This window comes from Monodon monoceros, unplaced genomic scaffold (assembly GCF_005190385.1).
Source record: "Monodon monoceros isolate NGI ecotype Baffin Bay Population unplaced genomic scaffold, NGI_Narwhal_1 Super_Scaffold_18, whole genome shotgun sequence".
Lineage (NCBI taxonomy): Eukaryota > Metazoa > Chordata > Mammalia > Artiodactyla > Monodontidae > Monodon > Monodon monoceros.
The window spans coordinates 151879357-151892260 of record NW_021703774.1 but is presented as its reverse complement, the minus strand read 5'-3'; positions in this window follow the sequence as shown (position 1 = coordinate 151892260).

Genomic DNA, 12904 nt, shown 5'->3' with positions numbered 1-12904 from the left:
GAGGGAAGCACCCTCCTCCCATACCAGGTGCTATGGACTGAATATTTGTGTCCCCCACCCGCCAGATTCATATGTTGAAGCCCTAAGCCCCCATGTGATGGTGCTGGAGATGGGACCTTTGGGAGGTAATTAGGTCACGAGGATGGAGCCCTCGTGATGGGATTACTCTCCTTCTAAGAGGAGGCATGAGGGAGCTTGCTCACTCTCTGCTCTCCACCATGTGAGGATACAGGATGCCATCTGCAAACTAGGAAGCGGGCCCTCACCAGACCCTGGATCTACTGGCACTTTGATCTCAGACTTCCCAGCCTCCAGATCTGTGTGAAATAAATGCTTGTTTAAGCTACCTAGATTATGGTAATTTGTTATAGCAGCCTGAGCTAAGACACCAGGAAAGGGCTCCCAAACTCTGGTTTGAGCCTGGGTTCTGTGACCAGACAGGCCCGGATTGACAGTCCTTCTGGGCCACTTCCTAGCAGGATGCCCTTGGACCATTCATGTTGATCTTCTCAAGACTTAGTTTCCTCATCTGTGAAGTGGGGCTAATAAGGTGAAGGGCCTCAAAGGGTTGTTGTGGGGATGAAATGAGGTGATGTGAGCAGTGCCTTGTGGTCGGAACATCAGCTCGCCTTTCTCCCTCTCTTCCTCCTCCATGTCTGTCCGTAAGTCTGGTTTCCCATCTGTACCTGTCCCTCTGTCTGTCCAGACCCTTTGCCTTAGACCCACACCTGTGAACAGGAGCCTCCCTGGCTCACCTGGGGGTGGCTGCCCTGAGGTATTTCCAGCAGCCGCTTGTATTCTGTACCAATGGCCTCTCTTTCCTTGGTGCCTGTGGGTCTTTAGTGGCTCAGGGTACAGGATGTACTCATTGGCACTCAGGAAACCCTCCGCTCCAAGTGGAATGGGCAGGACATGGTCTCACCTGCTCAGCCCGGGATGTCTATCTGCTCAATGCATTGGGCAGCCACTTCCTGGTCCTGCCCTCAGCCCCTGGCTGGCAGTTCCCCCAGACCTTTGCCTCCTGTGGGTTTGGCCTTCCTTGTGGGACCCATATAAAATCACGGAGCTGTATGGCTCAGTCTCTGCCTATTGTCACAATTAAAGACACTCTAGTCTGCGAGCCAAAAATGGAAAAACCACTTGAATGTTCATTAAAGTCTTTTGAAGAGCACTAAGGAAGATTCTCTTCACGACAAACAGCACTGCATCTTAAAACCCTAGTTTCTGTGCTCTCTCTCATCGTCACGATGTATCTAACAGGCATAGCTGCTGTCTCTTGACCCTCTCTCAGGACTCCCCCAAACCCTTCCCTAAACCCAGCCTGTGCTGGCTCTGGTCCCGAGGTTGCAAAATGGTGACGCAAGGGCATATCTTTCTCATAAACTTATGAAGTCTGCACAATATTACACATATATTTTTTAAAAATTTAATTAATTAATTATTTTATTTATTTAATTTATATATTTTTGGCTGTGTTGGGTCTTCATTGCTGTGCGTGGACTTTCTCTAGTTGCTGTGAGCGGGGGCTACTCTTCACTGAGGTGTGTGGGCTTCTCATTGCGGTGGATTCTCTTGTTGCAGAGTACGGACTCTAGGTGTGCGGACTTCAGTAGTTGTGGCATGCAGGCTCAGTAGTTGTGGTGCACAGGCTTAGTTGCTCCGTGTTATTTGGGATCTTCCCGGATCAGGGCTCGAACCCATGTCTCCTGCATTGACAGGCGGATTCTTAACCACTGCGCCACCAGGGAAGCCCTACACATATAGTTTTGGCAATAGTGGGTAACATTAAAAAAGTGGGGGTTTCACATAAAGATCTGCATTTGCAGCTTTGCTTGAGAAATCAGCTCTGGCAACACAGGACCCTGAGAGAGACGTGTGCTTTCCAGCTCCCCACATGGCCTGCCCCTCTCCCTCCTGGTGCCCACCTGGCCCTTGTCCACGTTTGAGCACATGACCCTTGCTCTCTTCTTCCCCTCCCCCTTCTGGGGATTTCTCCCTGACAGCTAGCTCCTGGGGCCTCTCAGCTCTCCCCATCACTGTTACCACAAACACTGAGGAACTGGGCAGGCAAAGACCCCTCCTGGGCAGGTGGGCAGGAGGAAAGGGTGTGAGCATTCTCACATTTGCAGTTTTTCTCTTTGGCATTTGCAAGGTCATCCCCTAAACCCAAGGCCAGGGCAAGTCCTCCCAGTTCCTTGTCCCTGAGAGTGGGGACTCCTCCTTCTCGTCCTGGCTCCAAGGCCTCTTCTCAGACCAGTTAAAATTTTTTATTTTCAAAGCAAACCATCCCCATCATCGAAGCAGGAGAATTTTCCAGAACCAGCATCTCTCTCTTCTGGATACAGCAACACCTGCTTTCCAAACTGCAGCTTCCTCCCTGGCTGAAGCTCCCAACTCCTTCCTAACACCACCTGCCTCGTTGGAGCTGTCCTGCTCGTCCTCAGAGCCTCGCCCCTGGCGTGGCTCATACGATTCCAGGCAAATGCTGGGGAGATGGTAGACCTCTGGGGCTAAGTGGGCAGATTCAGGCCGGGAGACCTGGGTTCCGGTCCTAGTTCTTCTGCTGAGCTCTGTGACCTGATCAAATTATTCCATCTCCCTAAGCCTCAGTATCCTCTGCAGGATACAGACGATAATAATAGTACCCATTTCCTAGGGGTGCTGTGCCATTTAAATGAGAAAAAGCATTTTGCACCTGGATACTCAAAGTATGGTTTTTGGACTCTCGGTATCTCCTGGGTGCTTGTTAGAAATGCAGAGTCTCAGGCCCCACCCCAGACCTGCAAACCGGAATCTGCATTTCAACAAGATGCCCAGAGATTCCTTGTACACAGTTAAGTTTGAAAAACTCTGATTTAGCACAACTCTTGGCACAAGGGAAGCACTCACAGGACAAGTGGTAGCTGTCCTGGTAACTGTTAGTCTAATAAAAGTCCATATATTAAGGCAGATTCTGGCGCTGGAGAGAAGATGGGGCTCAGTCCTGGCTCTGCGTGTTTGTATTGTGTGCCCAGGGTAGCCTTGCTTCCTGCCTCGTGTTCCCCATCAGTGAAAATGGAGATCCTGATGCTGTCTCCTGGCGCTGATTGGAGAGTGAAATAAGATCAAGCAGGAGGTGTTTCAGAGAGTCGTGGAAAGTGATTCTGAGATATCGAAGCTCTGAAAGCATTTTTGCACACGTTTTATTTACTCTTTCTGCTACTGTTCCCATTTTAAACATGAGAAATGGCGGCGTTTCAAAACCAAGTGATTATTCTGAGCTCATTGAGTGAATCAGCTATAGAACTGGGTCTAGTCCCAGGACCTGAGGCCATGAGCAGTGCAAGACCCCTCCCAGAGCTCCCAGATCTGCCAGATCACCCCATAGCGAGCCCCTGGACCCTCCAGTCTGGCCCTCCCACAACTGAAACCTCCTGGGTGCCTCTGGCTGTATAGTGCTGTTGGCTGATTGCTTCGTTTTTGTGTGTGGGGGTTGGAGGTGGCTGCAGACCAGGGAGAGGGTGGGGACAGGAAGGATGGGGCAGCTGTGGGATCTGACGGTTAATTATAATGTCCTCACACGTGATCAATCCACAGTCCATGTCTTGAATCCTCAACGACCCAGCTCCTCTTTGGCCGAGCACGAGGCCTTCGTGGGGGTGGAAGGAGGCCAGGCTGTCCTCGTCCTGGTCCTTGGAAGCCCAGCGCGAGGCTGCAATGTCGATGTTGCCTCCAAAATATGCCCATCTTGTTTCCATAATAGCTTCTGTCATTGCTCTTGACAGGCCAGCCATTAAGTCTGGCAAGATTGTAAGAATTATTAACATATGAGGTTTTATATTATTTGACAGCTGTCGGCTCCTTTGGAATCCACATCACCCTGTCCCATCCCTTCCCTCCTACCCTCCCCCTCGACATCATCCCTCCCCCCCTCCCCCAGGGGGACGGGACGGCCTCCCAGTCACTGGGGAGCCAGGAGAAGACAAGCTCCTGTCAAGCTTCACTCACAATCGCTCCTGCGCATCTGTGGGACGTTCCCCGAGGGCCCGCACATCCCATCTCCGGTCCTAACCTGGATCCTTCCTCAACTAAACCCCTGGCTTCAGTGGTTTCAGCGACGACTCCCAATGCTCCATTTACCTCCCAAGTCTGCCCCAGACCCACATACCATTTGCATCCCAGATGTCTCCTCTCTTATGCTGCAAAGTCTCCATCCTGGCTCTTCCTATTTAGGTGCCATGCTCCAGTATCCCTCCTGTGTCCCAGGCCAGAAATCCAAGGGTTGCCCTGCTCTCTGCTCCCTCCCACAGCCCCACAGTCTTCTGGTCCCCAAGCTCTGTCCATTATGCTTCCTAAAGGCTTGACTCGCCCCTCTCCTTCCCATCCCTGTTGCTCTGCCCTAGTCTGGGTCTCCACACCTTTGGGCCCTCCCATGTAGTGTCTGCCCATCCGACTTCCAAAAGCATTTCCCTGGGGCTGCAGCACGCTGCCTCCACCCAGGCAGGCAAGGAGTGCTGGAGGAGTGATGGCCCTCCCTGCTTCTCAGGGCCCCTCTCGGCCAATTGCTGAGGGGAGTTGGTATATAAATGCCCCAGCTCCTTTCCTTGTGGTTAGGATGGCTGAGGCCTGGTCTACACGAGACCCTGAGGTCCCCAGTGGAATGAAGCTCCATTTCCCCATTATAGTAACTGGCTTGATAAAGGTCCGCTTCTCAGCTTCCTCCACTTCTCTGCCCAACTCCCCCTCACTGTTGGCGCCCCACCCAGATCCCCTGGGCCCTCCCAAGTAGTGCAGGCCCCGCCTACTTCCAAAAGCCTGAAGCATTTCTCTGGGGCTGCAGCCTGCTTTCCTGGGTCTGTCTTCTAAAGAAACTGCTTGCACTCAAACCTTGCTCAGAGTTGGTTACCAGGGGAACCCAAACCAAGACAAGACTCGTGGTCTGTTCCTCCTGCACACCCAAGGGTGAGTCCTGGGGTACACACGTCTGATTCTTTCACTCCCTTCCCTGGATCACAGGAGGAGTCCTCAGTACTTCACTTCCTGTTCCATCAGGCTGCTACAGAAAAGGGAGTCCTTCCCGTTGCCGGTGGCCTAGATCCAGAAATCTGAATGCACACAGAGTTTGGGGCTGCTACTTACATTTCAGAAGCAGTTGCCACAGGCTTCAAATAGTATGTTTTTTTGGTACTTTCATTAGATAAAGTTTTGCATTTACACAGCCATTAAGTAATACTGATGTAGGGCCATCAATGTTAAAGAGAAATCCATTCCCGGATATCAAAATATATCACTTGTGTTGGTTAGCACAAGAATTAACAAATTAACAAAGATGTCCAAAACAGAACCCTAATAAATGATAAAAGTGGCAGTTCTAATTAGTGTAGAAAGGATAGGCTAGTCACGAAATGGAGATGGATAATTAGTTAATCATTTGGGGAAATAAAGACACCTAACCTCATGCAAATTCCAGATGGATAAAAATGTTGATATAAAAAGTGAAACCATAAAAGAACTAGAAGAGACAAAGGTGATGATCTCAGGATGAGGTGGGCCTTCCCAAGGAAACAAGGGAAGAAACCACAGATGAAGCTGTGAGAACTGACAAATTAAAAATACAGAATCCCAACGTTAAAAAGCAGACCATTGGGAAGATATAGTGGCAGTGTGTACTGCAGAAAAAAAAAAGAAGAAACCGAGTAAGGTTGAATTGAATCAATCTCCATTTTAGGTTGCTCCTGACACCTAGTATTAAAAATCAGAAGAACCTAGAATAAGTCCTGAAAAGGCAAACATCTGACCATCTGCTCGTGAATGTGCTCACCCTCATGACCAGGAAGTTCTTCTTGGTGTCCATCCTGCATCCTTCTTGCTGCAACAGGAGCCTTTTCTATCCTTCGCGCCTTAGGACCTTTCCCTGAAGTGACTTCAGGCGTTTTGTGTGGCTCCAGGGTGTTGAGGCCACGAGGGCTCGGGGCCTTCCTGCGTTGGGAGACATTGTTCAGCCACAGGCAAAGTCTCGGAGGGTTCAGGCTTCTCTCAGGGTTCACTGGATCTTCAGGCTGGACGCACGGGCCCACAGCTGGTCCTTGTCTCATGCTGTCTACCTCCCTGTCCCCATCTTTGTCCTGAGCCCACCTCAATCCTACCTGGGCCTTGTCCTGAGACCCGTTCTGAACCTTATCTGGACCCCCCTCTTGACCACCTCTGACTCTCTCTGACCCATCCCAGGCCACGGCCGGAGCCCCCGTAGCCAGGTCCTGTCGGCCGAGCTGCCGCTCTGAGCCAGGCTGGCTGTGCGGGGAACAGATGGGCTCCCTGTGGACAAGGCAGCAGCGCGGAAGCTAATCCACTTTTATCTCGTTATGGTGACAGCCACCCTGTTAAATGGAATGGACTATCGATTCGGGGCTCACTTCCAGCCCGAGGATTTTCCATCACAGGCCTGAGTAGAATAGGAGAAAAGCAACACTTATTAACTCGGGTGCCAGTCAGGGAGAGGCTGGGATGGGGGCAGGGGCTGGATGGGCGCAGGCGCCAGGAGCACTGGGGACCCAGGCTCAGACCCAGGGTCCGAGGGAGTCCCTCCTTACACCCTCCCCCCAGGTGACAAGGCGGGGGATGAGGGGGCAGAGACACATGCACACACACTGGTGCGCCTATGTGTCAACGCTGACACATACACACGCAACACTGACACACACACATACTTCCAATACCAACTCATGCACGCACACACAGTACTGACATACGTACGTTCAACACTGACAAACTTATGTTCAACACTGACAAACGTCTGTACCCAAGGCTGACACACATCTACACAAATACCCAACACTGAATCATGGGCACACTCACATATACACACTTGATATTGACACCCATGCACATAAGGCTGACACATATAGACACCCGTCATCGACACACATATATACACACAAGGCTGACACACACAGACAACATGCTGACACATGTACATCCCACAGCTGAGGCAGATCCACAGAAGCGCGCTGACATACAGATACCCATCGCTGACACACATATGAACACACCACTGACACACATCTACACTAATACTCAACCCTGACCCATGCACACCCATCACTGACACACATATCCTCCAAACGCTGACACACACAAATGCATAATCCTGACATATATATATTCAATACTGACACACACAGACACACAACCCTGGCACACACGCTCACACAATGCCGGACACATACACATGCGCACATACACTGACATTACATGCTGACACGTTTCCAGTCATTGTGCTGACACATGCCCAGCACGGATGCACACACAAACACACCTTCACTGACCTACATTCTACAGACACACCCAGTGTGCACCGGCATCAACGTCCAAGTGACACATCTGTGCCGCACTGATAGCCTAATACAGACAGACACAAACACAGTGTGATGCTGGCATATGGATTTGCATCTACCACTGACATACAAATTAATGATGCACATGCATATAATATGTACACACGTATACACAGTAGTCACACACACACACACGCACACTCATAAACCCACTGGCAGCTCCCTTTGTTCAGGCCCCAGGTCAGTATGAAACACCTGGGCAGGTGCTATGGCTGGATGGAGGATGGGACTCAGTGCCTGCCCTCAAGCAGCTTTGCCTCTAGTTGGGGAGACGACACCCAGAATACTTACAGCTAATTCACCTACACTGCTTAGCATATGCCTCTCGCTGTTCAAAGCACTTTACATGGATACACTTCTAAAATCTTCACAGCGACCTCTGGAGTTGGGTACTATTATTAGGCTCATTTTGTAGATGAGAGGCCTGGGCACAGAGAAGCTAAACAATTTGCCCAAAGTCACACAGCTCTGGAGTGGGAGAGCTGAAATTTGAACTCAGGCCATCAGGCTCCCGACAATGTCTAACCTCTACGTGTACTGTTTCCTCACATCTGCATCTGGCCACCACGTCACAGCCCCAGACCCGTCTGCTCACACAGACACACCCCCAAGGTTCCAGCCTGGCCCATTGGGAATGACCCTCCTTGGAGAATGCCCCTACTTCCAATGAGGGCTGTGTGGAGGGTGGGTGCAGCTTTGAGGTGGGACCTCCGACCGGGCAGGTGGGAGGCAGTTCTTGTTGGGAAAGGCTCTGGAGAGGGTCCGGAGGGCCAAGGGCCAGTGTGGGGATGGCTTCCCGGGTGTGTTGTCTGAGCAGGCAGCTCCCTTAGATCTTATTTGCACGTAACCAGCAATGGCTGCTTGATGCAGCTGGGATCTCCCAGGGCCAGGGCCCAGGGGAGGAAGGCTGCCAGGCAGTGAGTGGCTGCCAGGAAACTGGTTTTCTCCAACAGGGAAGGGGGAGGGGGAGTCAGGAAGGCAGACAGCAGTGAGCTGGGCCTGGAGGCCTTGCTCCCTGGACAAGTTCTGGAAAGGGGCTTTGGGCTGCCTCCTAGTGACAGAGCCTGGAGCTGGGCTGACCATATTCAACCCCTGTTGAGACCCTGACAACTTCTGTCTGACCCACCTCTGTGGGCAATCACTTAACCTAATCCTCAGTTTCCCCATCGGAAAAATGGCGCTCACAAGATCACCTGAAATCCCTGGGAGGATTAAATAAAATGACATATTAAAGTGCCTGGCCCAATGGGGTGGGACATACAGCCTCCTCTGTCCCATTGGCTGCTGAGTTCTTGGGACCTTTGCTGAGGGCAGCTCCCGGTTACCTGCGGTTAGTCCAGAGTCTGGAGAAAGGCTCTGCTTTCCTTCTGGGAGGGAGTTTCAGGTCAAGAGGGTGCCCCAATGGCTGGAGTCTGGGGTTAGGTCCAGGGCTGGGGCATTGCTATGGACTGAATTGTATCCTCCCAAATTCATAAATTGAAGCCCTAGTACCCAATGTGATGGTATTTGGAGGTGGGGCCTTTGGGAGGTAATTAGGTTTAGATGAAGTCATGAGGGTGGAGCCCCATGATGGGATTAGTGCCCTTAGAAGAGATACCAGAGAGAGTACTCTCTCTCTGTACCCCTATTCCTCCCAGCATGAACCCAACCATGCGGGCGTCCTGATTTTGAACTTACAGTATCCAGACCTGTGAGAAAATTAATTTCTGTTGCTTAAGCCCCACTCCCATTCCAGTCTGTGGTATTTTGTTACGGCAGACTGAGTTGATTAGGACAGGGATGGAAGGCTGCTGGAGAGGGCTGGCCTGAGGCTGGCACCAACACCGGGCTCTCTCACAAACCAACTACAGCCCAGGACTTGTCTTATGTCTCTTTCTCACTTGTAAAATGGAGGCCTAGGTTGGATTCTCTCCAAAGACCTGCTCCAGTTTGATACTATGTGACCCTGGAATTGGGGTCTTTCCCATCTCCCTGGTGAGTGTCTGGAGGGAAGTGGTGGAAGGCAGGCCTGCATGCTCCTGTTCCCTGTCTTCCACCCCATTTCCTGGAGCTGTGACGCTGTGGTGGGAGGTGGGGTCAGGGGTGGGGAGGATATTCCTGCCTGTGACCCTCCCCTGTCTGTGGGTTGAGGCATCAGGACAGGCCTTCCCAAGGCATTTCTGGAAAGTAGGATGTGGGCCAGAACACTGAAGACAGTGGTTTACATCCAGGGTCTCTAGGACCTGGGGACTCACTGACACTGCCCTGAGGTTCTGTTTTGTCCCGACCAGCCAAGGTGTCCTCCAGCTCACCTCAGTCCAGCTGTCCCCCACCTCAGCCCAGCTGTCCCCCCACCTCGGCCCAGCTGTCCCTTCACATCAGCACAACTGTTCCCTTAGATCAGCCCACCTGCTCCTCCACGTCAGCCAACTACTCTCCAGTATAAGCCTAGCTGTTCCCCAATGTTAGCCCAGGTGCTTCCCATCACAAGCTTAGTTGTTCTCTCACATCTACTGCCTGTTCCCCCACATCAGTCCAGATGCTCCCCATGTCACCAGTCGTTCTACCTTATTGGACAAGTGGTTCTGCCCTCACATCAGGCCAGGGATTCTGCCCCATCTGCTCAGCTGTTCTCCCCCAACATCAACCTGGCTCTTCCTCCTCACGTCACCCCAGCTGTTCCCCTCCATATCTGTTCAGCATCTTTCCCCATCACATCAGCCCAGCTGTATACTCCCATAAGCTGGTTCTTTTCTCCTTATATCTTTTCTGGGCACCTTCTCTGGGGGTGGCAGGGCTATACTGGGTTCTTCCAGGGCAGCCTCTCTGATATTGCTAGAGGGTCCCCCCTCTCTGCTCCAACTTCCCTCACCCACATGGGAAGCAGGGGTATGACCTGTGGTGGCTAATCCTGCTCTTCCCTGAGAGGCACAGGGTAGGGAGGACGAGGCACCCGAGACTGGAAGAAGAGGGAGAGAATTCAGACATCCCCATCCCCCTATTGACAGGAGGGACCCCAGCATCATCTCTGACCCTCCCAGAACCAGGGGGAGTGCCTGGCATTACCGCATCCCCAGAGAGGCAGGAGGAACCCCAGGCATTCCACAGTCACCCCAGCTCCAGATAGGAAAGACACCCCCTCATCATGCCCTTCCCCATAAAGATAGGAGCAACCTCTGGAATCATCTTCCCCACCTTAATCTGAACCCCCAGAGGAGAAAAGACAGATCCTGATTAAATATGCAAATTCAAGCAGATGGCGGAGCACGGTGATGGACGGGTTGTCAGGAGAGGATGTCACCATGATGTGTGTGCCTGTGTGTAAGTGTGTGTCTGTGTGATTAGTGTGTGTGTGGGGATACTGCGCGGGGGGAGGGGGAGGAGCCTGGGGGTTGGTGCTGCCTCTGGCCAGCGGGACTGGATGGGGCGGGGCCGGGGAGTCTGCAGGAGGGAGGAGGGAATGGGATGATTTTCCACAGTGGGCCAGCCCAGGACCTCCCTGTGACCAGCTCTCCAGGCCTCTCCAAGGCAGGATGCTAAGCCCACCAGATCAGGGCTGGGACAAGAGGGGATTTGTTGGTATAATCTGCACCTGTATCTCTGCTCTTGCCATCAGCCAAACAATAAAGACACAATAGTTACACAACTTACCAGGGGTAGCAATATTGGGTCATTGATTTTGTGTCCCTTGGATTTTCACGGTCTAAACCTTAATGGTTTTTAATCAGGAAATATTAGCGCCGCAGGGCACTTAGCACTGACACCTTGCTGGTGAGGGATGGCTCCCCTGCCCCCTCCCCAGTTCCAAGGGGAACACCAGTATCCCCCCTCAACACACCCCCCCCCCCCCCCAGGGCAGCAGAGCCTCTGGGAGCCTGCCGAGGGATTGGTCCAGGTCTAGGCACAGTTGGGGGAACCCCTGGAGAACAGGGCACCCTATGATCAGTCCCCCCAGTTCTAGAGGCAGAGCAGAAGAAAATCAACTCATCCTCCAATAAAAGAGGAGATTTGCTTTCACCAGGGTGTGTAAAATAAAAGCTTTTGCCCTTGTCTTTTCCTCCTCCAGATACAACTTTCACCTTAACTCAGTGTGGGGACTCCTACCCACCTGTCAAATCTCTCCGTGGCGTGGTCCCCAAGCACGGGGCCAGGTTGCATTCATTTCTGTATCTTCAGCACTTGGCCCAGTGCCCAGAGCATCACTGGTGCACGTATTGGTTGAATGAATGATGAGGGAATGTGCTAGACTTTGAAGCTAGGTTCCCTACAGAGACTTTTCATTCATTCAACAAATATTTACTGATCCCCTACTGTGTGCGTGATCTCAGAGGTGAATCTGACCCAGGCCCTGCTCTCACCGTGGTAAGTGTGGTGGCTGGGGAGGCCCCATGAAATGGAAGGGGCTTTTGAACAGGGGGTTTGAGACACCTGAATGAAATTCAGCCTCCCAAGGGGACCACTTTGAAAAACCAAACTTGTGAGATGTTGAGGTCTGAACACAACACCTCTCAGGCCCTCCTCATCCCGGTCAGGCAGGGCTTCCAGGGGGCTTCCGTGGAGAATGAGGTCTGGCTGTCGTGCGTGCTCTACAGGAAGCCCAGCTGGACTGCCCCCAGAGGCTGGTGTTTCTGGGGCAGAAGAGGTGGGTGGCAGATGCTGTTGCTGTTGTTTATCTTTTCTGAAAGTGAGCGCACTGCCCACTCCGCCCTGTACCTCCCCTCCCCAGCGCCCGTGGGGGAGTTGATAGCAATGGATTACGCAGAGAGCAGAAGGCAGAGAGCACAATGGGAAGAAAGATAAAGATAATTAAAACTGATTGCAACTGTTCCCAGAGAAATCAATTTCATAACTTCAGTGCCTCCCTAAGCTTGCTCCCAAGGATCTGCGGCGCCTGGAGGAGGGCGCAGTGTGCAGACGCAGGTGTGTGCGTACGCGGGCGCTTGCGTGTGCGTGTGGCTTCATGCAACGTATGCATGCTCGTATGTACACACCTGCATGCTTTGTGTACGTGGGGGGCGCACACAAGTGTGTCTCTGTGGGGCTGTGGGGCGCTGGCTCTTGGCCTCACCTGTGATCCTGGGTGGAAAGGGCAAGAGAATCAGGGTGGCTGGGTGGGCTTAGGTCTCCTCTCCTACACCAAGGCCTTGCTTTTGCCTGCTTTAGGGGCCTCCTGGCTAGTCCAACTCCGTTTTATACATACAGGAAGCCGAGGCCCAGAGAGTGGAGTCTGGCCATGACTCACACGGCAAGTGAGGAGCAGAACTGGGGCTAGAATGCTAGTCTCCTGAGATTCCTCTGCTCCCGGGGCATCACTGGCCATTTGGGCGAGGGCAGCCAGGGACGGAGGCGGAGGTAGCTCTGACCTTATATGGCCAGGAGCTCCCGTGTGAGCAGCCCCTAATTCACTCACTCACTCACTCCTTCTTTAAACATAGACGGAGCACCTACTGTGTGTCAGGCCCCATGTGTTCTCTAGCTTGGCTGGGGGGGCTGGGGATTTGTCACAGGTGCCTCTGGGAGAGGTTGGGTCCTCTGGAGGAGAGGACTGGTGC